At 40.7% G+C, this 21,896-nt stretch overlaps 1 protein-coding gene across 2 annotated transcripts in view; it reads left to right on the plus strand.

Annotated features, from left to right (window-relative positions):
* The window catches only part of PHYHIPL (phytanoyl-CoA 2-hydroxylase interacting protein like), a 127,042-nt gene that overhangs the window by 51,107 nt on the left and 54,039 nt on the right, over positions 1–21,896 (plus strand). Inside the window, exon 1 of one of the 2 annotated variants that reach the window (XM_053983533.1) lies at positions 20,683–20,790. The exons of the other annotated variant lie outside the window; for it this stretch is intronic. The gene's annotated coding sequence lies outside the window, so the exon portion shown is untranslated. Of the gene's footprint in view, positions 1–20,682; positions 20,791–21,896 lie in introns of those variants that run through there. 2 annotated transcript variants of the gene reach the window in all.

A 21,896-nucleotide genomic window follows, 5' to 3' on the forward strand; every position in this document is an offset into this window, starting at 1 on the left:
ATTTAAATTGAGAGAATCGCTTTGCAGGCTCCATTTTTCACAAACAACACAATCTAGTGAGTTAGAGCAATTAGTAGTTGTGTCAGGATGTCCTCATCTTTAATGAATCTCTGATAGCTGCTGCTTCTCCACAAGACCTCATTAAAGCCTTGCAGGCTCAGAGCTAGGAAGAGCTTGGCTTTTTGGATTGGAGTCTGTGCGAATCCTTGCCAGATGACCGGCTGTTCACACCCCAGTGAAACAAGCTGTCATTCACAGACCAAACTGACAAAACAGAGCAGGGGTGTACCACCAACACTGCACAGACCTGACAAAAGGGAACATAAGAAGACAGAAAACAGTGATTTTGGGGTCAAGGCATTTACCAGAAAATTGTCAAGAGATGTGCAAAAAATGCTTTCTTTCCCTTGTTGGGTGCAGAACAAATTTATTTGTGTTACTAACACAGATTTTTTTTTTTTTTTTTTAACTCTGGTGTTATAGGAGGCTTTTACAGAAATTCCTACTCTGCTGTCCATTGGGAACTAGCCCTGAGAGCAGGAGTTTGTTTCTATTCTTTGCCATCAGTGCTGACTTGTCATGCCTGCAGCTTATGAAAGGAAACCAGACTTTTCTTCAGACAGCATGAGGGCTGGAGGAGGTGGGGATTCAAGACATCCTGCCTAAAGTTTGTCATGTCAGTTGAAAGTGTCCGGTTCAATTTGAAAAGTCGTAGCTGAAAAATTTCTGCAAACATCCAAAAATAATAATAGCCTTGAAAATCACTCAGGTAGCTTGTTTTAGAGATTTAGAGATTGACTGTGAGCCATAGAGAAGAGTGATATTTCAATTAATCACTGACTTCAAACAGCAAATATGCTTCAAGTAGTGCCAATTACAGCACAGAAATTTCATCCCAATTTTTGATCAGAACATATATTAAAAGGAAAAAACCAAACCCCATGTTTATTTCACCTTATATCTTTTTTTCTGGCTAATACATAAACAAGGTTTAGGAAAGCTAAAGGGTTAAAAATTAGATTATGCTCCAGCACATATTTTGCTGAACCCTATTTCTTAGGACTTCCAATTTGTCACTTTGCCATGAGTGCTTCACCATTTTATTGAATTGAATTGTGGTTTCCCAGCTGAAATGCAGACAGCACAGCAGGGTGAAAAATACACAAGAACCTCTTTGCTGTGGCTTTCCGTGGCATACATGAGTAGAAAACTTGATTTACTTGTCCAGGCATGCAGTCATTTGTCAATGTCCTTCCCTCAAGATTCCTGGTGCAGGGCAAAGTGCTGATACAGTGATACAGGGTTTTCTGTCTGGGTACTTCCCTCATGTCTAAGGTACTTCCTCTGGTATTCTCAGGGCCTCTTTATTTGTCAATGTACTTTGCTTACACATATTTTAAGTAATATCATCTTAGTTTTGCTTCCTTTGGCAATTTTTGCTTCAAAACTTCTCCTGCAGGCAGCATCATTAATCTTGCATCGGGTGCTTATACCTTTCTTGTCATGGCTCCCAATGAGCTCAGCAAGTCTGCAGTCACAGTCACGGGCTGGTGTTCCCTCACTGCTTTTTCTGCTTCAGTGCAGATGCTGGTTCCTGTTCATTGTTAGCTACAATAAAATTATCTGTCTCCTATAAAGTTTTTATTATGGATGTTCAACTCTTTCTTTGCCTATTTGTTGCATTTTATGCTGTCAGTTTAACCTCTGACTTTAATCCCATGACATGGCTTGGTCTGTCCTTGTCTGAAGGCTTGATTACATCAGGTGTTCTGAAATGGTTTCCTGGTTGATGCAGTCTCCAGAAAAACAAGCAGTATACATCATGGTTTGTGTGTACCCTACTTACCTGTCTCATCTGAAAAGCAGATAATTCTCAGTGCATATTTTTTGTGGCTAAACACTAAGCTGCTTTCAAACACAAATCATCCTCAGCGTTCATCAGGCAGCATGGTCTCAAAGCACACAACAATTTCTGCTCCCAAGGCCGAACAACCCCAGCTCTCTCAGCCTGCCTTCACAGCAGAGATGCTCCAGCCTTCTGATTATCTTATTGGCCTCCTCTGGGCCCACTCTAACAGGTCTAAATCTTTCCTGTTCCGAGGATCCCAGAGCTGGATGCAGTGCTCCAGGTGGGGTCTCACAAGGGCAGAGTTGAGGGGTAGAATCCCTTCTTTCAACGTGCTGGTGCAGCCCAGGACAGAGTTGGCCCCCCTGCGTTGTGAGTGCACAGTTTTGTGTTGTATTCCCTTCTCTCTTCAGTGCATGTTTAACAAGTCTCTCCATACACTTAGTGTCGCTTGGCACTGAGAATGAAAGAAGGCAATTGCAGGCAAAAATTACATTCCTAATAGATCATGTTGTCTCCCTGATCTTACCTTCACACACTGATCTGAGCCTCTTTCTCCTCTTCATGCTAGCTCTTCCTGGGATCATTGTTTCCTTTGTTGAGCTTCCAGAATAACCTGCTTGAAAACTCAGTTCTCTTGAGTTGTACGTGAAGCTGTACCAACACATTTATATAATCTGTCAGCTGAAACAGGGAATAAAAATAGAAATAGTCACACAACGTACTAGTCATTCATAAAATGAGCTATGCAGCTTTGCACCAAGGCATAGTAAAGAGAAGTTCCCTGGCAGGTTCTGGCTTAGCAGTTTTCCAGTTCACTTCACTTGTGCAAAGAGCCCTGAGCACCGGTGGGGGGCATGGCTGCAGAAGCCCAGCAGGCTGCTGTACTGTGCTGCCAGGGAGGGAAACAGCAGCTGTCTGCCCAGCTTTAGCTTGTGCAGGGAATTTTCTCTTTACCCCAATTGCATAAATAACCAGGAGACCCAATTCTAGCTGCTACAATTGACACACGTGGATTTCCTCCAGAAAAACAGTCAAATTCCACTGTAATCTAACATGACTTTCCAGCTACCATAAGCAGCTTATCTTTTTCTTCTATGACAGTGTTTCTAAATCATACGGATTTTCCAGATAGGATTTTAAGCCATGAAGAATAGAGTTATCTGTACTGAGGTAGCTAGAACCATTTAATTTGCCAAGTTTATCAAAAGCCTTTGGTCTGCACAGAGTTCAGATAATATTTTGGGAAAATTAGGAGCCTGGAAAGGGGTGAATCCAAATGAGTTTTCTGATTATGCACGTGTCTGCTAATTGGGTATTATAGAGACCTTTGCTTGTATTAATTACACTGGCAAATGAGAGCAGATTAGTTCTGATTCAAATGCATTACTGCTGCAAAGCCCATCAGAAGATATTGGTGGAGAACCTTTTGTGGATCTTAAATAAAATGAGAGAACATGATACATAATTTCCCAACTTCTTCTCCAAATGGGGTGAAAAGATCAAGGTTTACAGGGGAAGGCCAGTTTGACCCTTAAGCTCATACTGATTACTTCAGTAATGGATATGATCCAGTGGAAAGAGAACCAATCCCAAGCACTGATGTCTATGGTGACTGACCCCCAAGGTCTGCTTTATCGAGGCTGAACAACAATAATGACAACTTTGACATGCACACAAAACATCAAAGATCTCTAAGATTTTTCTAGATGGACAAAAAGCCAGTGTCCCTTGGCTATATGAAAATGTTCTGGCTAAAAGCATGTTCTACTTTATGAGAAAACAAAGTAAGAAATTAGAAACATAGAAAGTAAGAAGTGGGGGAAAACCAAATAGCGTACATTAAAAATTTTGAAATGCAGAAGAAATCATCATCATGGTGTAAGAGCAGGGAATTTATTAATGACATTTCCAAAAAATTGAATAGTTCTCATTTTGTATAGAAAAACAAGAAAAATCTTAGGAAAAAGATTTCTGACACAGAGAACTGAAGTCTAACAGTGTAATACTTATGGTCAGACAAAGCTGATTTTAACCTCTGGGTTAAGTTTACTTTTTGACTGCAGTGTATATTTCAATCAGCATTGCAAAATCAAGTCTGTAAAGTGCACCTCAGTGCACAGGTTCAAAGGGAGGTGCAGTTTATCCATAATCTGAGAGTAAGCATTAAAATGGGATAACACAGTGATTGCTAGAATACTAAATAACAGGAGGAGCAGAGTGTCAGAAATATCTGAGCCACTTCCTAAACTGTTTGAGTGATTCAATGGAAGAATTAATCTTTAGGAACAAGAATTGACAGCTGCAGCTGTGGAAAGGGGTGCTGTGTCTATTGCTGAATGTAACAGGTACCTGAGACAATAGTTCATATGCAACTGCTTATATGTATTCAGCACAGAAAAAAAAAAATGCCCAGATGGTTAAAGGAGGCATAATAATTATGAGAAAATGTGTGATATGGTTTTGTATACTCTTGGTAAATAGGTATTGGAGAAGATGGTCTGATCAGGGTTTTAAAAAGAGAACAAATTAAAAAAAAAAAAAGAAAAAAAAAAAAAAGAAGCCAGCAGTTAGGAGGCAAAGCAGAGTGGGGAAAGTATTCCCAGACTCACTTGAGGGCTACAGATAATGCCTTCCAGGGAGAGATTTTTAAGGTGCTCAATCTATGCAGTACATAAGGACGAGGCTTGAGGGGCAACTTGATTACAGCATATTTGAATACTTTAATGGGTTCTAATGGGCTCTTGAATCTAGTGGAGAAAGGCATAAGGAAGATAATCAGCTGGAAGCTGCAGCCAGACAAATGCAAATAATAAGACAGAAAAGTTTAACAGTAACAGTCACAACTGGAAAAAGATATCCAAGAAAGTGACATATTCTGCTGAAGTATCCAGTTCCTTACTGGCTGCCTTTCAGTACAGCATTCATTAGTCTGACAAAAAGTCACTGGATTCAGTTCTGGAGCTTTTCATAATCAGGTCTGGCCATAATGTCTGCTTTTTCCCTATCTGGCCCTTTGTTTATATCCTTCAAGTACAGATACACTCATATTGAGTAAAGAACACTAGAAACATCACTGTCTATAATAATGAACTCCAGCACATTCATTATTGTATAATATGTTGAATAATATGATAAACACAGGTTTATTTTTCTGTTTAAAAAAAAAAAACCCACAAAACTTGTAAAGCTAGAAAAATCTGTACCTTCCTTTAAATATGTATCTGAAAAATTCCTTCTCCCTCTCCCAAAAGATGTGTAAAAATGGGCTGCCTTGAGTATTGAGGGTTATTTTAAAAATGTATTTTCAGAGCAAAAACACTGAATAGGATCTTGAGTGATGCTTTGGGGAATCTCAGATAGCTCACGACGCACCTGTGGCATATGGCAAAAGAAATTTGTGGTGCATCGAGTCTCACATTTCAGTGTTGGGATTTGTGCCTTCTGCAAAGCCCTGCATTTCCAACCCCAAAGCCAGGTCACCCGAGTCACGTGTGTTTGCAGAGCAGCTGCTCCGAGTTAGCAACGCTGTAGGTTTTCCAGTGTATCTGTCCTGACAACAAACCATCCATTGCACTGCAGAAACTGGCAAGGCAGGCAATAATTCATGCTAATCATGATAAATTTCTGTGTCAATGTTTTAAATTAAGTGGTCTCAAGCAAGGTGCTGTGTTCTGTGAGCCACACATGGTGTGCGCAGACTGGGAGCTGCATCTTGCCCCAGGCCGGCAGCTCCAGGCTGGGGCTTGCTGGCCCTGCCCCTCCCATGCCTTTGCCAGTCTCTCAGAAACAGCACAGCAGCGTGCAGCCTGTGCATCCCAGTAAATGCTAACTTTTGTTATGTACACTGTGAAAAGAGAGTGCCTGCCACTGTGAACACACTGAAAAATTATTCAGCTGAACCAGCCAAGCTGAGTTAAAAGGCTTCGTCTTATTGTCCTGGGTTAGTTCACTACAAAATGCCAAAGCACACCTGGGAATGTGGGGAGAGTCAGTCCACAGGCTGAAGTCCATCCAAAAATGGATTTTGTTTTTGTTAGAAAAACCTGAACTCCATTTTTATAAACCATATATATATTAATTTACCAGCCATTCATCTTATCCAAATCTGCCTCCAGAAGTGAGCAGGAAAACAGTGTTCCTGGATAAATCAGTGTCAGAGATTCATGTGCTTAAAGGCTGAAATGGATCTCTTCTGAATAGGCTTAGGGTATGTGCCTCAAACCTGTTGGGGTTTCATTGCAAGGCTCTGGTGCTGGAGGTCAGCCTGTTTGCACAGCACAGTACTAAATTTGCTCAAACTGATTGGGGTATTTAAGCAAACACAAATGGGTGTAGAAATTTCTGGAGTTTGAACATTAGGCAGAGTCTTCCTGCTAATAAAATTAATGGTGAATAGTTAGCTTGTGCAGGAAAATACATGTTAAAGCAATTACAGGACAGTAGAGTAAATGTCTACAGAGGTTGCTGGAAAAATCTGGCATTGATATCTTGCTCTGCAGAACAGACATTCATGGCAAAACTGTAGCAAAGTGATCTATTTTATCTGATTTATATGTACTTTTCTTCTTTTAAAAAAAGCAACCAAGCTATGAGTGTGATTAGAATCAAAATAAATGCTAAAAGGGCAAATATTTATATGGGCTTCAAGTCAGAATTTTAGCTGTGATGAGGCCAAAATGAACACAGTCCAAGAGCCAGAAATTCTAATTGTATTCAGAACAATAGTTTTAAACAAAATAATCTGATCAATTTACTGTATAAAAGCCCCAGGGTCTATCTGTGCCAAAATTTTATGCTTGAAGAGACAGCATGTTTTCAAAGTACAAAATAATGGTGAGTTTTCAAAAACATCCTAGTAGTGAAAATGAGGACATAGAGCTGTCCCTTTGCAGGCAGAGGAAGGAACTCAGCAGTATTTATGAAGAATCAACCACGGCTGAACTCTAGAAACCCAGAAGCCCTGACTATGCTGTGAGTGCAGAGAATGGCTGCCTGGATGCACTTGGTGCCTCTTGCACACAGTCAGGACTTTAGATGAAAGGTTCTGGGGACAAGGTAGAATTCTGTCATTTTTCCCATGTACAAGCTTTCTTTTTGCCACGACACAGCCATGGAGGGAGATGGCCTACTGTGCAGGAAAGGGACAGAGCTGCAGCTGAAGCACAAATACTCAAAACAGGAAAGCAGGAAAACCAATTGTATCAGCAGGGTAGCTAAACATTGCTTTGAACCCAGTTGAACCTACAAAGCTTTTTGAACATCCCATAACCTGTGGTGACAGGTGATTCCTCTCCTTTTAATCTTCCTTTGATTTTTATTGTTATAATGAACAAAACACCTCTAGGTAGGGCTAAATTTTCAGGTTAGGCTGGTTAGAGGCTGTCAGTTCTGGGACTTCCCCCAGCATGTAAGCCAAAGTTCCTGCCTTGGTGAGGGTGAAAAAGGAGATACTGGGCTCCTTCACCTTCAAGTGCTGCCTGGAGAGCCTTACAGCCATCTTCTGCCTCCTCAGCTGCAAAGTAGCAGCTCCAGCTGAGCTCCTGAAGCTTTAAACACATTTCCGATGTGTGTTTGTTTAAGCTTCTCTTTAAACACTGCAGTGTTTCTTTCCTGGGTCATTTCTCAAGGACTTTGCTATCCCTGCTGTTAGAAACACTTTTTTTTTTTATTTGTAAAGTTGTGAAGTGCAAGGTTGAAAGTGAGTGAAGTGACTAAAGGTGGCTTCTGACAAAATTTTCCTCCTAATGTATTTGCACATTGATCTAAGAACACAGAGTATCATTCCAGGATTTGAGGGTCATTCCTCAACGATCTCAAGAAAGGATGAAAGGCAGTTTCAGTGCAGAAATAAAACCTATCCTTGGCTCAGTCTTCCTGTCCTGTGTCTGAATAATTACAAGCCAAAATTTACATGTTCCTGATGCAGAGACACAAACCACAAATAGCACCATTCAGGAGTTTTGTTACTGTCTGGGAAAATAAAAAATGCCACAATGCCCTCAGTGGTTTTGGGGTTTTTTTCCTAGTTCTGCGTCATGATAAAGGCCTTGTACATTAAAACTGACACATACTCTGAGATACCATTTGATCTGCAGTTTTATTCTTGTAGACTATGGCAACATTTTCAGGCTAAGAAGTGATTTCCTGCCAGAAAAGCAGCCAAAGTTAGGTTTAAGCTTTCATGGCTTGTCTGTTTCTATTTTCCACCAGTTGCTTGAAACTGAAACAAAAATACTGACCACCCAACTTGAGTATTTCTAAGACTGCTGTGCCTTTAAAAAAAATAATGCTATGCACTTTATGTAAACCATGGCTTAGTAACTGCTTTTTATTTTTTCAACCACATGTATAAAACATTTTGACCTCACAATATTCTCTTACCAGCATCTGGTTTTTTCATACTAATTATCTCCTCTTATGTTGGTGGGAGGGGAAGAGCTCATAAAGAGACATTTTAAGCACAGGGCTCAAAAGGCTGGGAGTGCCCTACAGGTAACTTCACCTCTAAATAATTTCTTTGGGTCTGCTCAAGCTCAGCAGTAGTGCAGCTTCTTTTGTTGGTTATGCCCAGCATGGTGCTCTGGGACATACCATTCCACACAGTTCTTCCATAAACCATGTCCAGAGAGCAGTGATTCAGAAAAGTTTTAAGGTCAGCTGGGTTTTGGTGTACCTTTGAGTCAGCAGGAGGATTATACAGCACCAAGGACATAATTGTCTGCCAGTCAATGTGGATTTGGCACTTCCCTTCCCTTCCACCTTTCTGAGTGCTTCCAGGAGCTACAGATCGGCAGGGCCAACATCTGCTATACACACAATTCTCCCTCACCAGTGAGGTGAGTGCAGGTGAAAGCACTGAGGGTTTCTGTGCAAAATTTCAGTTGGTGCTGATGTTGCTGGGGGCCCTCAGCGCAGCCAGGGTGACCACTGGTGGCAGAGTGTGTGTGCCAGGAGGATGTGCCTGGGCTCTCCTGCCCCACCACTGCAGAGCCTTCCAGGCAGAGGGGTTGACTCTTGTTGTGGTATAATCAAGAAGCTTCTATTCATTGGTAGCTGAATGGTCTTGTTAATACTGCATGTTAAATATCTTTCAAACCCTTTGTGATAAGACATGCTGTATAAATGCTGCTTCCTATATAGGTCTAATTCTTCTCCCTTAGTGAGGTCTCTCACTCCAGTGGGAGCAGGGCAGGACAGTACTTCTGAGGAATGTTTCTTTGTGATCCATAGTGCTTATGGAATAGCACTGCTTTGACCTGCTCTGTTTGTGGAAAGGAATGTATTTTTATTTTTATTCATTTGCTCTGCAAATGCTTTTGCTTTACCTTAGCAATGCATAATTGAAATTTTACAAGAACTGCCGCCTTTGTATTAATTGTTGCCCTGGATGTGGACTTGGACCTGGGTGGTTCCCTTCCAACTCACATACTATGATTGTCCTTACACTGCAGTTGGGATTCAGCTTTTCTTTCCCCTTTCTTAGCTGTGTGTTTTGAATATCCTTTTGTCTCTCTCCTGTCACAACACTACCACCGAGCTGAAATCACATTTTACATCTGAATGCTTTCCTCAATCAACTGGGTCCTGTTTTCCCTTCCTATTCCACAAATTAGCAGAATGAACTTTATCAAGCACTATATATAATGACTCCCTTTTAAAGAGCAAAATGTTTTTTCTGGCTCTTGTTTGTGTAACTCCTGGTGACTGAAAGATCTGTAAAGTCTCCTCCTGTGGCAGGCTCACTCTCGGTGGGATGCTTTAGCAGTCTGGATGCATGTGAACAGACATGTGTTGTTTTCCAAGGCAAGCACCCGTTTGTTAGCAAGAGCTGCTTGCTCTCCTCTCCATGGGAGCCCTTCCCCACTGACCTTTTGAACCACCAGAGCAAATCGAATTATGTAGCTCTAAAAAATGGAACCATAATTTGGGCTGTGTGAGGGAAGTGTTCCAGCTTCAGTGCAGCTGCCCAGGGAAGCAAAGCCAACAGAGCTCAACACATTGTCCTGGGTGAGTAAAGAACAAGGGCCTGCTAAACAAGTTTTGTTTCTCAAGTTTGTGTTATCTTCCTTGTGTCATCTCTTAGGCAAGACTACATAGGCAAGATGATAATTTTTTTGCAAGATTTTTCATGTTTGGCTGTGATTGATGTAATCCGTGCAGTACCTGCTAATAGGGTTTCCAGGACTGGTGAGATAGTGGGAACCAGCGCCAGAAATAACAGCTCTAAATTCATAAAGGCCATATGTACTTTCAGTCTTGTGACAAAGGAATGTACCAGTTCTTGTAAATGGGACACCTCTACCCCTCCCTGCTTCCCAGGCTCTGTACACACTGCCATTTCCCAGGCAAGGGGCGTGGGCCACCCTGTGAGCCAAGTAGCTCCTTTAGATTATCAGGCAACACATGGGGGCACAGCCAGCACCAGCAGAGAGGGGAGGGGGTCTTGGAGCAAAGTGCCTGGCAGGCAGGGCATCTGTGGGCTCCCAGAGTAGCTCCTCTCCTCCCCTGGCTGTCCAAGCAGCTGATATGGCTGAGCAGAGGAGGACAGCAGCAGGGGCTGGTACCCAGCCTATGACAGCAATGCTGTGGAGTTTCATATGGGCACACATTCATCCTGACAGGTCAAGTTCAGTGAAAACTGGAGGTAGGGAAATAAAGTTTCCTTTAAAACTGCAAATAATAAATAAAGAAATTGATCAAGCTGATATTGTTGAAACAAATTCTTAAAAATATTTCCATGAAACTTAACTTCCCTTTAGTGTGTGTTTCAGACCTACCACTTCCCTAAAATGGACTTAGAATGACCACACCTTTCCTCAGAAATGCTGCATGACCGGAGTTGTAGTTCAAAAAGATCCTGACCAGAGGCATTTCCAAGGCCAAGCTGAATTTTAAATTGAATTAATGAATACTTCTCAGCTGATCTTTGGTGGATTTCTTTTCCAGTAATACTGTAGCTCAAATCTTGTTGCATTTCAAGTCTCTTCCTCAGAACGATGTCCTCAAGCTTGGGAGGATGGCACTGATTCGAGCAGGCTCATCTAAAATGCCTTCATCTTTCACGCAAAGATGCTTACAAGCTTACACAACAGCAGTGAGTCATTCACATGGGATCATGCCTTTATTCACACAGCAAAAGCAAAACTGGTATTCTCTGTCCCCTGCTTCAGCACTGCTAATATGCAGGAGACATATGATAGATGTACATTATGCGCTGAAAAAATGAATCATTAGTGGCTGATGATGCCTCCTAAGTGGACAATCATGCTGTCATTCATAAATATTAACTTATTAACTTATATTCAGTGTTTCTTTTTCCTGTTTCCAAGGGGAAAGAAATATGAACAATATTTCTGCACTTCAAGGAAAGGAGCAAGAAAGGTCAAAGGTGCTAGAAGCTCCTCTCATATGTTAGAGGCACTACAGCTGTCAGTTTGCTTTGTCCTTAATACTCCATTAATTAACCCCATTAAGAATGGCATATATAGGGTTTAACAAGTGAACATCAGTCTTTCTTTTAGACTGAGGACATGATTCAGCAAGTCCCTTCTGCATTTGCCTGACAGTAAGAATGCACTAATCTCACAGAAGTAACCTGTTATGCATTGCTGAACCTGTGAAATTAAGCAGAGTTGATCTTACGTAAAAGCAGCAGCTTTCACTGCAGCTGGGACCCATATCTTTTGTATTTGGCTTTATAAACTTCAGCTGTGTAGCCAATGTCAGCTGTGTAGGTGGTCACCAGAGAGGACCCCAAGTTGGGGATGGAGTAGAGTGAGCTGCTTTTCCTGCTTGTTGGACTGTAGAGGGAGCCTAGACAGTTGTCAGACTAAATCTCTAACATGTGCCTGCCTGTACATGGCCAGTGAGGTGAATACTACCTAATTCCTGACTCTAGTGATAAGCTTATGTCACATGTATAATCAGACCACATTGTTCAGGAAAAACAAGAAGAAAAAGGTATATTAAGCAAAGGATATATGGCAGCACAGTATGTGGACTTTTCCTTTATTTAAAAAAACCAGCTCTTTGCTTGTTTCAACTAATTATGAACACCACAAGATAAATTAGCTTTTAATTTTAGATTATTTTTAAATATCTAGAAATAGGATATCATGTTTAAATCAAGCAAACAGCCATTTTATAAAGCCCCGCAGAGCAAGGACATTCAGATTTAATGCTTTTTCAGGGCTCTAACTTTGTGCTCAAGTAGTTATCTTTGCATATTAAAAACTTGAAATTATAACATAAATGTGTCCTATACCAATATCTTTGCCTAATCATCTTCCTGATATTACTCTGCTTTTGTACTGTATGACATTTGGATCTACAGATCTGCTGCATTGACTGTAGACAAAAGAGAAAACACGTGTGCTAAAATTTGATACACAAATCAATAAATCGTATGTCCCTTTAAATATAATGAAAGTAAAAGCTCCCATTGATCTACTTCAACTCTGATTAGAGTTGTGTGGTATTCTCTTTGGGAAAAAAAGCAGAATAGCTGCTGATGAGTGAATTGTAGGCATCAGATGTTACATAGCTGGCTCTCACTGCAGTCAGGCAGAGGAAGCAAAACAACCAGGGAGCCCCAGACTTTATCAGCTTCTATAAAATGACATCTGTTTAAAAGTGGGGGTCTGCAATGTATTTTCTGCAGCTCATGTGTTCCTTGAAATTTTCATCAGTAAGGAAAAGAAAAAAAGAAAACCTAGAAGAGAAACCCATCTCTGAGCTGAAGAAATACTGGCATACATTGCCCATTGATTTAAGGTTTTGATTTTAGGGAAACTTGCCAAATGCACAATATCATGCTGCCAGCACATTCAGAGCAGAAGTAAAAGTCTTCCCAAGGTGCATCTATCTTCACTTCCCTATGACACACAATTTTTAAAATTAGGTATCTAAGTGCTTTGGTACACTTCCATGCTCCAATTTGCTGAAAAGTGCTGCTGTTTCTGCCCATGGGTGTTTCCTGTACCTGCCCTCTGCAGCCTTCCTTCAGCCCTCCCTGTGCTGGACAGTCCTGGTAGGTAAGGCAGCCTCTGCCAGCTCAAAAGCTTGTCAGCTGCCAAGAGATCAAGAAAGGCAGAGAGTCAAAAGTCCTTTTTGGCTTCCTTCACAGCTTGTTAATTCATACTTCATATTTTCTGACTTTAGCTTGAGCAGGTTACATATCCAGATTGTGTGGGTTGGGGATACCTTATCATCAAAACTCACTATTGAGTTTTGCTTTGCCCTTGACTGTAGGTTTGTTTGATTGTCATCCCACATTTTGTACAATGCGTTTTCCAAAGTGATGTTGCCAAGAAGATCGAAACAGAGAGGAGCCAGTTGTCAGACTTGTGGAGCATGTAACGCACCCCCCTCTATGTGAGGAGGGTCTCTGGAGCTGGGGATGCAGGACAAAGTTCCAGCCCTCTCTGTGGGCTCAGAGTGTCTGCTTACCTGGAAAATTCTCCAGCTTCTGTATCCCAAACAGTCTGCAGATGCCTACAGGCATGTCCTCTTCAGCCTGGACCTAAGACAAGGATAGGGAACACTGTCAAAGAATAAACAAAAGACAGGTGAGAAAAAATAGGAAAGACAGTGGTTGAGCAGCACTTTTTTCCTCTCTTCATTTGCTCTTTTTTGTAAAGTAACAGCCCTTTCCTATGGAAGTGAGTGCTGCTTGGACCTCATAAATGAGCTGAGGTAGCAATGAACAGCCCTACACGCAGTTACATAAATTCCTGGTGCATTCCATCAAGTAATTTACCATCACTTCTTGTGACTACTAGCATTCCTCAGAAATTGAAGACTGTCTCTTCCCCAGACCAAACTTCTCCAAATCACAGAAATACAGCATATTCTGAGTTGGAAGGGACCCACAAGGATCATCAAGTCCAACTCTAAAGTGAATGGCCTGTACAGGGATTGAACCCACAGCCTTGCCATTATTATCACCATGCTCTAACCTAAGACCTTTTCAAAGAACATGAAATGAGTCTTTAAGTTGAGACTTGTGGGTAGAAAGCAGATGAATAGCTGACCAGAGCTGACTACAAGTTCAGAACAACCTTTCATTTTGAAGAAAACTACCAGAGGCAAGTGTCTCTCTTGAGCATGTTACCCAGCCCTGAAGAAGATTAAGCATTGCTTTCCTCTAACATTGGATGAAGTAGGTTGGTGCAATAAACTTAGCTTCTCCCTGCTTCATCTCTGTGTTTTGCCTCAGGACTCTATCTCATCCCTTCCTTTACTGTAAATTTAGAGAAGCAACAAATTTCTATCACATGTAGTACCCTCACTGCTAGGATTGTGCTAAGGGCTTTAGACTTTCTTCTAGCCCTGGTCTCTCACACAAATTCATATTGTATTTATCATTAGGCAGTACCATGGCTCAGTGCAAATTGCTGTGCTGCATTAACTGTGATGCCACCAGTGCATCTTGCTCTTGTTCATTCCTGTGGAAGTTCTGATTTCATGTTGCCTGTTATCAAAGGGTATCAGGTAATCCTTTACACCAAACTTTTTCACAAGTTAAATCAGTACATTTTTTCAAACAGGAGCAAAAGGTTCATTTCCTTGCCATGCCCCAGCAAAACTGCTTTCCTGACAGGGTGCAGGACTATTGAAAACATTTGTAAGGATGGAAACACTCACTGGTCTATTTTATTGGCTTATTTGGAGCTTGAAATAGAGGAGCATGCAGAAAAGTAGGACAGCAGTGGCTCATGCTCCTGTCTGACATTGATACAGAAAAACACTTTGGGATTTACTTTAGGAATGAACAATGTGAGCAGGTCTCTTCTCTGTCCATAAGACTACATCTGAGGAATTCTGTACACTTCATTCTCTGCATCTTCAGAGTTTACTCATAATCCTCTAAAAAAAATGTGGGGAAATCGATTAATAAAAGCTGCATTTTGGAAACAGTACATCTTCTGTTCCTTATCAGAGATATTTTTTTGTGCCATATGTTCAAATGTACTAGAAAAGCCATGCTTTTGTATTGTTGCTCAGTGTTTGTGTTTATTATTGAATTCTTTTTTACATTGATTAAGAAGTACTGGCTGCCCACAAAAGATTAAGAATCCATGTAGATGATTTATCTAAGCTCAGATCTTGTATACAATTAAAATCCTTCTGCAATTTTATCTATGCTTTGAAATTCAAATGGTTAAGAGAAAAGCTCCTTAAGCAGATTGCAGCCAGTTAGATATTCTATTGTATATAAATTGTAAGTACATACTTAGAGACAGATATGCATAATGTTATAGTGTATTTTGCTTTAGCAGAGTCATGTGTGGATTGAGAAAAGTCTCCATTTCCAAACAAGCAGAAAGTTGCACAGGACCTTTCCCTGTGCTGCAGATAAGACCTGTATTGTGGCCTTGTTCTTGAAAAATCACAGATCCCCACTGTTTGTTTAAACTCATTACAGAGACTGTGTTTCATGTCTCATAGCCTTCAGAGCAGCCCACTGGAGTTAAGGGGTGGAATGCTACTGAAATTCAATAGGAACTGGGCATCTAGTTCCTTCAGACCCCTTGGAAAATCCCTGTCCAAATGTGGAGGAATAAACAGCTGCAAAACAGATTATAACTTTACTTGGAACAACACTTATGAACATCTGAATGAGAAGTATTCTTAAGGCCCTTCCTGTCCCAACCCTCCCCTGTCATTCAGTGCTAAACTCATCCTCAGCTCTGTGGAGCAAGATGCTGTGCTTTAAAAACCATCATGTTTTAATGTACTGAAAAGCCCCTTTTTTGGCCCAGGATTGAAGCTAACTTCTCTCGGGCTTTGAATCAGCTTTCATTTTCAAAAAAATCCTATATTTTAATGTAGACAGCAGGCTGGAAATGCCAGCTGTCTGAATCTGTTCAGCAGTATAAAACTTCAGAATAAGTCCCAAGACAGAATGGTTACTGGCCAGAGAGTAGAACAGTTAATTAAAGATATTTAATAGGTGCATTTAACAAATAGCTCTGTGGTTTATCACTTAGCTCTACAGTTTATCACAGGAATATCACTTCCAGGCATTCCTGGCTGTATGTAAAATATTCATGCTAGCCCTGGCTTTTTTCTTCTGCTTGAATATAATGTTTCATGGGAACAGTAAAACCTGTAGAAGTCAGAGATCAAAGCTGAATATTATTTCCAAAATACCAGTGATACACAGAATGCTGTCATGGAAACCTTCCTTACAGACCCTTAGCTGTATAATGGGTCATCATCCCACGCTGTGTTGAGGAACTATTCATCTGTCACCACACCAGAATATGTGGTCTGTAAATTGTAGTCACAATAAAAATACTGATAGCATTGCATGATGCTGCTTTTATGGACAAATGGCAAAGCCTGCTCCTTATGCCTGGATATCTGTCTGTACATTGCAAAGATGTAGGATCAGATGGGCTTTGTTTCCCTAAGAAAAGTGGAATTTCCTCTTTCCTCTGAAACCCATGTTAATATTAAAAGAAGATATGAAGTTTTCCAATTGCATAACAAAAGAGATTATATTGTGCCAGACTCATTTCCAAGCCACATATCTCAGAGAAAATCCAAATTCTTGAATGAGAGGCTACAAAGCTCTGCAGATAGATAAGCTCTGAGAATGAAAGCATCAGCTTCCTCTGGGTTTGGGATATTTAGCTGAGGGAGACAGTGCATTCAGGCATGTCTCAATATGGTTGTAGTTGTGTCTTCAATTTCCAGGTGGACTAAAAAGACTGAATCCAGACATTTGGAATTTATTATAGGGAGGAAAGAGGTAAATAATTGATCTTTTCTTGGTTTCGGTTTAGATTGTTCCCAGTAGCTGATTCCTACAATATGTAATTGAAATTATTTTTTTGCCTTTCAGTGCCTGTGCTTCAGCGCCTAAAGAGCATTGATGAATATTTAAACAGCTTGCACTAATTATAATGCATGTTAAACACAACCCTCAAATCCCTCAAAATTTGCATTATAGAAATATAGTCCTTATTATCAAACATGATCAAAGAAAAATAGAAATATATATGCTTCTCTATGCCCATATAGGCACTGGAATTGATATCTGTCCTTTACAGGAACTTCATCTTCTCAAACAGTCTCAGGCAATGCTGCAAGTTACTGTAACCTAAAATTCTGTTAAGATTGTCCATTATTGTAGGTCTGTGTCAAAATAAAAAGTGAAGAAGATGTCAAATATTGGCTTTCTCATGCAGCATGTTCACAATCAAGTGTTAGAAATTTAGTCCTATAAAGTATCCAGTTTGGTGTGGGACTTTCCTAGGTCTCACTGCACAGTAAATACAACTACAAGAAAATAATGAGATGGGCTACACAAAAACAATGACCATACAAGATCCTAGCATGAATAAGGAGCTGCTACAAACTAATATTTTGTGAGTTGGGCTCCAGGGAATAATCAGCTAAGAGTAGGAGATAAGGGTCTAGGGAAATCTCTTAGAAGTTAATGGTACTTACAGCACTGTGGTATCAACTAAGCTCTGTGGCCTTTTATAGAAATTGTCACACAGGAGGGACAGGGAAGGAGGTGTCATCTGCATACTGTGGGCTAGTGGGGAGCACAACAAAGCCTGCTTTTCATTTTCTTTTTTCCTTTTACTTTCTGACATTGCATTTGTGACTCTGCCTCTTCCCCTCTCTAACAGATCTGGTGTTCAGATGAATGAATACTACTAAGTTTTGTGCCAAAGGTGTGAGGTGATAAGTTTCCCTTGTGTTTCTATACAAGTTGAACTAAGAGAATCTTGAGAAGAAAACTCTTAATGTACTTTCAGGCTGAGCAGACATAGCTGCTCTGTTCTTACTTCATGCTGTTGTATTTACTCCTAAGCAAAAACCATTTTTGATTACTCAGCTTGGAAGATCTCACTATGCTGACTGACCACTGACCCATATTCTCAGCCTCTGTTTTAGTTAGGTTGTGATAATTGAAAGAAAATGAGATTTTTAAAGAAAAAAATGAAGTAATTTGTACGAGTTTCCCCTGATTTTGGAGGCTTTCCTCATTGTAACAGAGAAAGTACTTGTTCTACCTGACTTAAAGTTGTAGATGGGATGTATTGGGACAGAATGTCTCTTTCTCAGATCACAAACAAGAATTTCTGACTTTCTAGCCAATATTTAAATTACACAGAACTTCCAGTAATTTTTGGAAGAGGTCTTCTGCGTTCTGCTTGCATTTCCTCCCTTTTAATAGGAAACTGTTCCTGCATCTGAAAGTGAAGAAAAGCACACTTCATTAAGCCTGCAATTGTTTAGAACTCAGAAGTGTAGATTGATTAGCAAACACTCTACAATAGCTCTTATAATGGAGAGCTTTAAATAAATGGGTTTTAAACTATTCTTACAGTTTCTAGTGCTTTTTATACAGTCCAAACATGCTGTGTACACTATTCTTTGACTCTGCTGTGTTCCTGGAGGGGAATGAATTAGAATATTCTGAATGCCTTATGTAATGTATTTAGAGAACTTTTTTGTTTGTATCTTTGTTTGAATTTCTTGGACAGAATTAATTAATGGCAAAGTATAAAGGCCAACTTTGAAATCCTAGCTGACTTATACAGTAGAGCTCAATTTGTATTCTACATCAAGGAAATGTTTGGATTTGAAAGAAGGACACCATTATCAAAAAGATTTCTGTAGATGGCTCTGTTCATCAGAGTGCCATCTCTTTGCCACAGAAGCAGAGTTTTAACGTTTGGGTAATTCAAAAGGAAATTAATTTCTTGGTTAGGGTACATATTTAATTTATTATTAAAAAATTAAATGTAGAGCAAGAAATAGTAACTGAATTTGGATCGGAAAAAATTATAAAGATTGCATTTGTTTAAAACAACATTAATTTCAGGTGAAAGGTAGCGAGAATAAAGTCTGTAGCCTGAAGACTTTTGTAGTCCTGTGGAAATCTGATGGGGTAACAGCTTCTAGGAAAGAGAAAGATTCTTTTTCTTTTCATATTCATATTTACATTTGTAGCTATAGTTCTTTGTCCAGTAAATTTTAATGTCCAGTAAATTACTGCAGGAATACATAAGGATTAGTTTCCTAGAGGGTATAAGTTTGTCTAGCTTCATTGAAGTTAATGTAATAAAGATAATTTATATGCATTTACAAAGAGTTTAATCAGCTGTTCTCTGCAGCATTAGGGAAGTCAGCAGGAAAATCCTGCTTTTGGCTTTGTGGAAAAGGCGTTATTCATGAAATGCCATGTTGTGATTCAGACAAGTAAAGCAGCAGCTGAGGGTGTTACTGTGTGTACCTCATCCCTCTGCCTGCTCCACTGTGGGACAGGCAAAGGGGAGCAGATGGAGGTCCTGCTTGCACACCTACACTTTCCTACATACCACGTGCTACAGACAGGAAAGGGCTTCCCTTGTGGGCAAAGCAGCTCTGCCCAAGTGCTAACACAGAAATGAGAAAAAACCCACATCATCTGGGGCTGTAAGATGTACACCAGCTTCTCTTAAAGCTGCTGGAATTTCTCCAGAGTTCCCTGTAGGAGCAACATGAGTTCCTGCTCTGTACGTGGTGGGGCCCAGGGGGAGGTGGACACCTCGTGCTTGTGGCAGACTGGACCAGTGCCCACCCAGTTAGAGCTGTAGGAGGCAGAAAGATCAGCAAGGAGGGCCAGAGGGTTGCAAGTTCCTGCATTAAATTCAGGAAGCAATGGAAGTTTTTCCAGTCTAGAGATCTCAAAGCTTGGAGAGGACCAACCTTGCTGATTTTTTTCTGATCTATTTCTTGTGTTCTTGTGCCTGAAAATTTGTATGGTCACACAGATCCATGCAAAGTCAGCAAAATGGTCCAGTAGCTCATATAAGTAGCTCATATATAGTGCCTAGCCAGTAGGGTACTAAGACTTCTAGGTAGATGAAAGATCCTGTCTTTATGTTTTCCAGGATTATTCTCTCTGTCAAAGCGAAATTGGGCAGGAAGGAGTAGAGTATTGATAACATAGTTTATAATGCAGGGAAAGGATTGGTTGAGATGGTATTTTCTGGTTTCAAAATAATTTTTTTCCTCACACTAGCAACTCTCTTTTTTTCTTCTCAAACATTATATATTTTCTACCTCAGTTATTTATCTCTGTGGCACCTTGGCATGGTCTTGAGAAATGTTAAACACTGGCCAGTCTGAGTCTTTCAAAATAGTGGAGCATTAAGGAAAATCTTGTAGCATCAAGCTCTTAATGTTATTGCAATAACATCATACTGTCCTATTTCTCTGATACCAGCAAATTTCCACATTCCTACAAGAGACAGAATATTAGGATGAGGACAGTAGCTGGTGTATAGAAAGGCCAGCTTCTCTGGCCTATTTGACACTGGGCAATCATGGATTTCCTCCAGAGCTGTTGAGAGCACTGTGGACAAGCCTGTGTTTATACTCCTGCAGTACAATGTGAGCAGTGGCACAGAAATGCTGCTGGGCTCCTGCCAAAGGGCCACACAAAGGCAGCCAGATCATCTCCCTGCAATGCAAATGCGATGACAGTGGCAGCAGGGGAAGCCTGGCTGTGCTCCTCTCCCCTACTCAGCTTCCCCAGTTCTGGTACTGGGAGGTTACCAGGAGTGCTGGCTGCAAAGGGATTTTGGTAGGCACAGTGCCTTCAGGGCTCAAAGCTCATGCCCATCTGACTTTGGGACGGGAACAGTAATATCCCAGGGCCCTTACTGACCCTTCCCTTCAGGTGTCTTTGGAGTCTGGCAAGTGGCCAGAGTGGGCAGGACCATTCCCTCATGAGGCCCCAACACAACTTTCAACAAAACCTCTCTTCTCTGTGTCCGAATGAGGGGACTGGCAGGAGCTGGGGGAGGAGCACCAGCAGGGCAGTGCGGAGCCCTCGGTGACGGGAAGGGCCCACGGAGAAGTTGCCATCTCCAGCGTGAGTGAAGGCAGCTCCCCAAGCCAGGATCCCAGACTGTCACCCTGTGCACAAGGTACAGCACTCCTGGGGCAGAGGGAGACTGCACAGAGGGAGGAGTGGGAACTAGAAGAGAGATGGGCAACTAAGACAGAAAGGGGCTAAAGAGAGCAGAGAAACTGGGATGGAGGGGCTTGGAAGAACCTGACCCACTGCCTGAAGGGAAAATAAGATTCAATGGGATGCTCAGATATGCAGAAACTAGAGAGTGGTGATGCTATGGGGAGCAGAAGGAGCATTTACTGTAAAATTAAGGGCTTGATGCAATCCTGAGTATGCAGTGACTGAGGGAGTTGAGTGGGAATACCCACATTATGAAGACAACTACAACGTGCATTTTTCTTCAGATATGTACTTCACTTACATTTTTTGTCTGATTCCCACATCTCCAGAATTTATCAACATACAATTGTATTTTCTGCATTGCTGATGTTCTCCTAAGCCATGAAGTCAGAAAACTCTCTAAAACCAATTGTCAAAATCAGAAATATCTCTTCCTGAAATCAGCAAATAAAGGATTAACCGCATCCCATTCCGTCAGGTTTTCCATCTGTTCAAAAGAATATGGCTATTTCCATGAAATGAATACTTTTCAAAATTTATTTTTGGAAGAAGAGAGTACATGTATGTGATTTGGAAATAAGATGTTAGAGATGGTGCCCTCTTCTGAAGGGATGGTTAGACCTGCTCTTTGGTATTTGTACAAAGCTCAAATATGGTTTGTTTTCTTGGACTTGAATGTCTTTGGATCACAGATGCTCAAGGATAAAGGTTTACTTGTTTGTTTTTTTGTTTGTTGCTTGTTTTCTGAGTGGAATTTTAAATATTTATTTATATATGTGCAAAATGCTCTATTCTACAGGGTGGGATGCCAGACCATTTATTTTGGCACCAATTTTAAGAAGTAGGTGCTTTTACTCTGCAGCTGAAGTGGTTTTGCTTCAAGTTCCCTTAACATTCAAAACCCCACCAGAGCAGTGGTTGACTATAAAACAAATAGTACTTGGCTTTATAAATTTCATAAATATAACCTTCCATTTTCATGTATCTCGTATGGGTCAGCATGCTTGGATTTACTGATCTTTTTTTCCTTCATTTTAATTCTTATTGGAAAGTTAGTTA

Source organism: Vidua macroura, chromosome 8 (assembly GCF_024509145.1).
Source record: "Vidua macroura isolate BioBank_ID:100142 chromosome 8, ASM2450914v1, whole genome shotgun sequence".
In the NCBI taxonomy this organism is placed as follows: domain Eukaryota; kingdom Metazoa; phylum Chordata; class Aves; order Passeriformes; family Viduidae; genus Vidua; species Vidua macroura.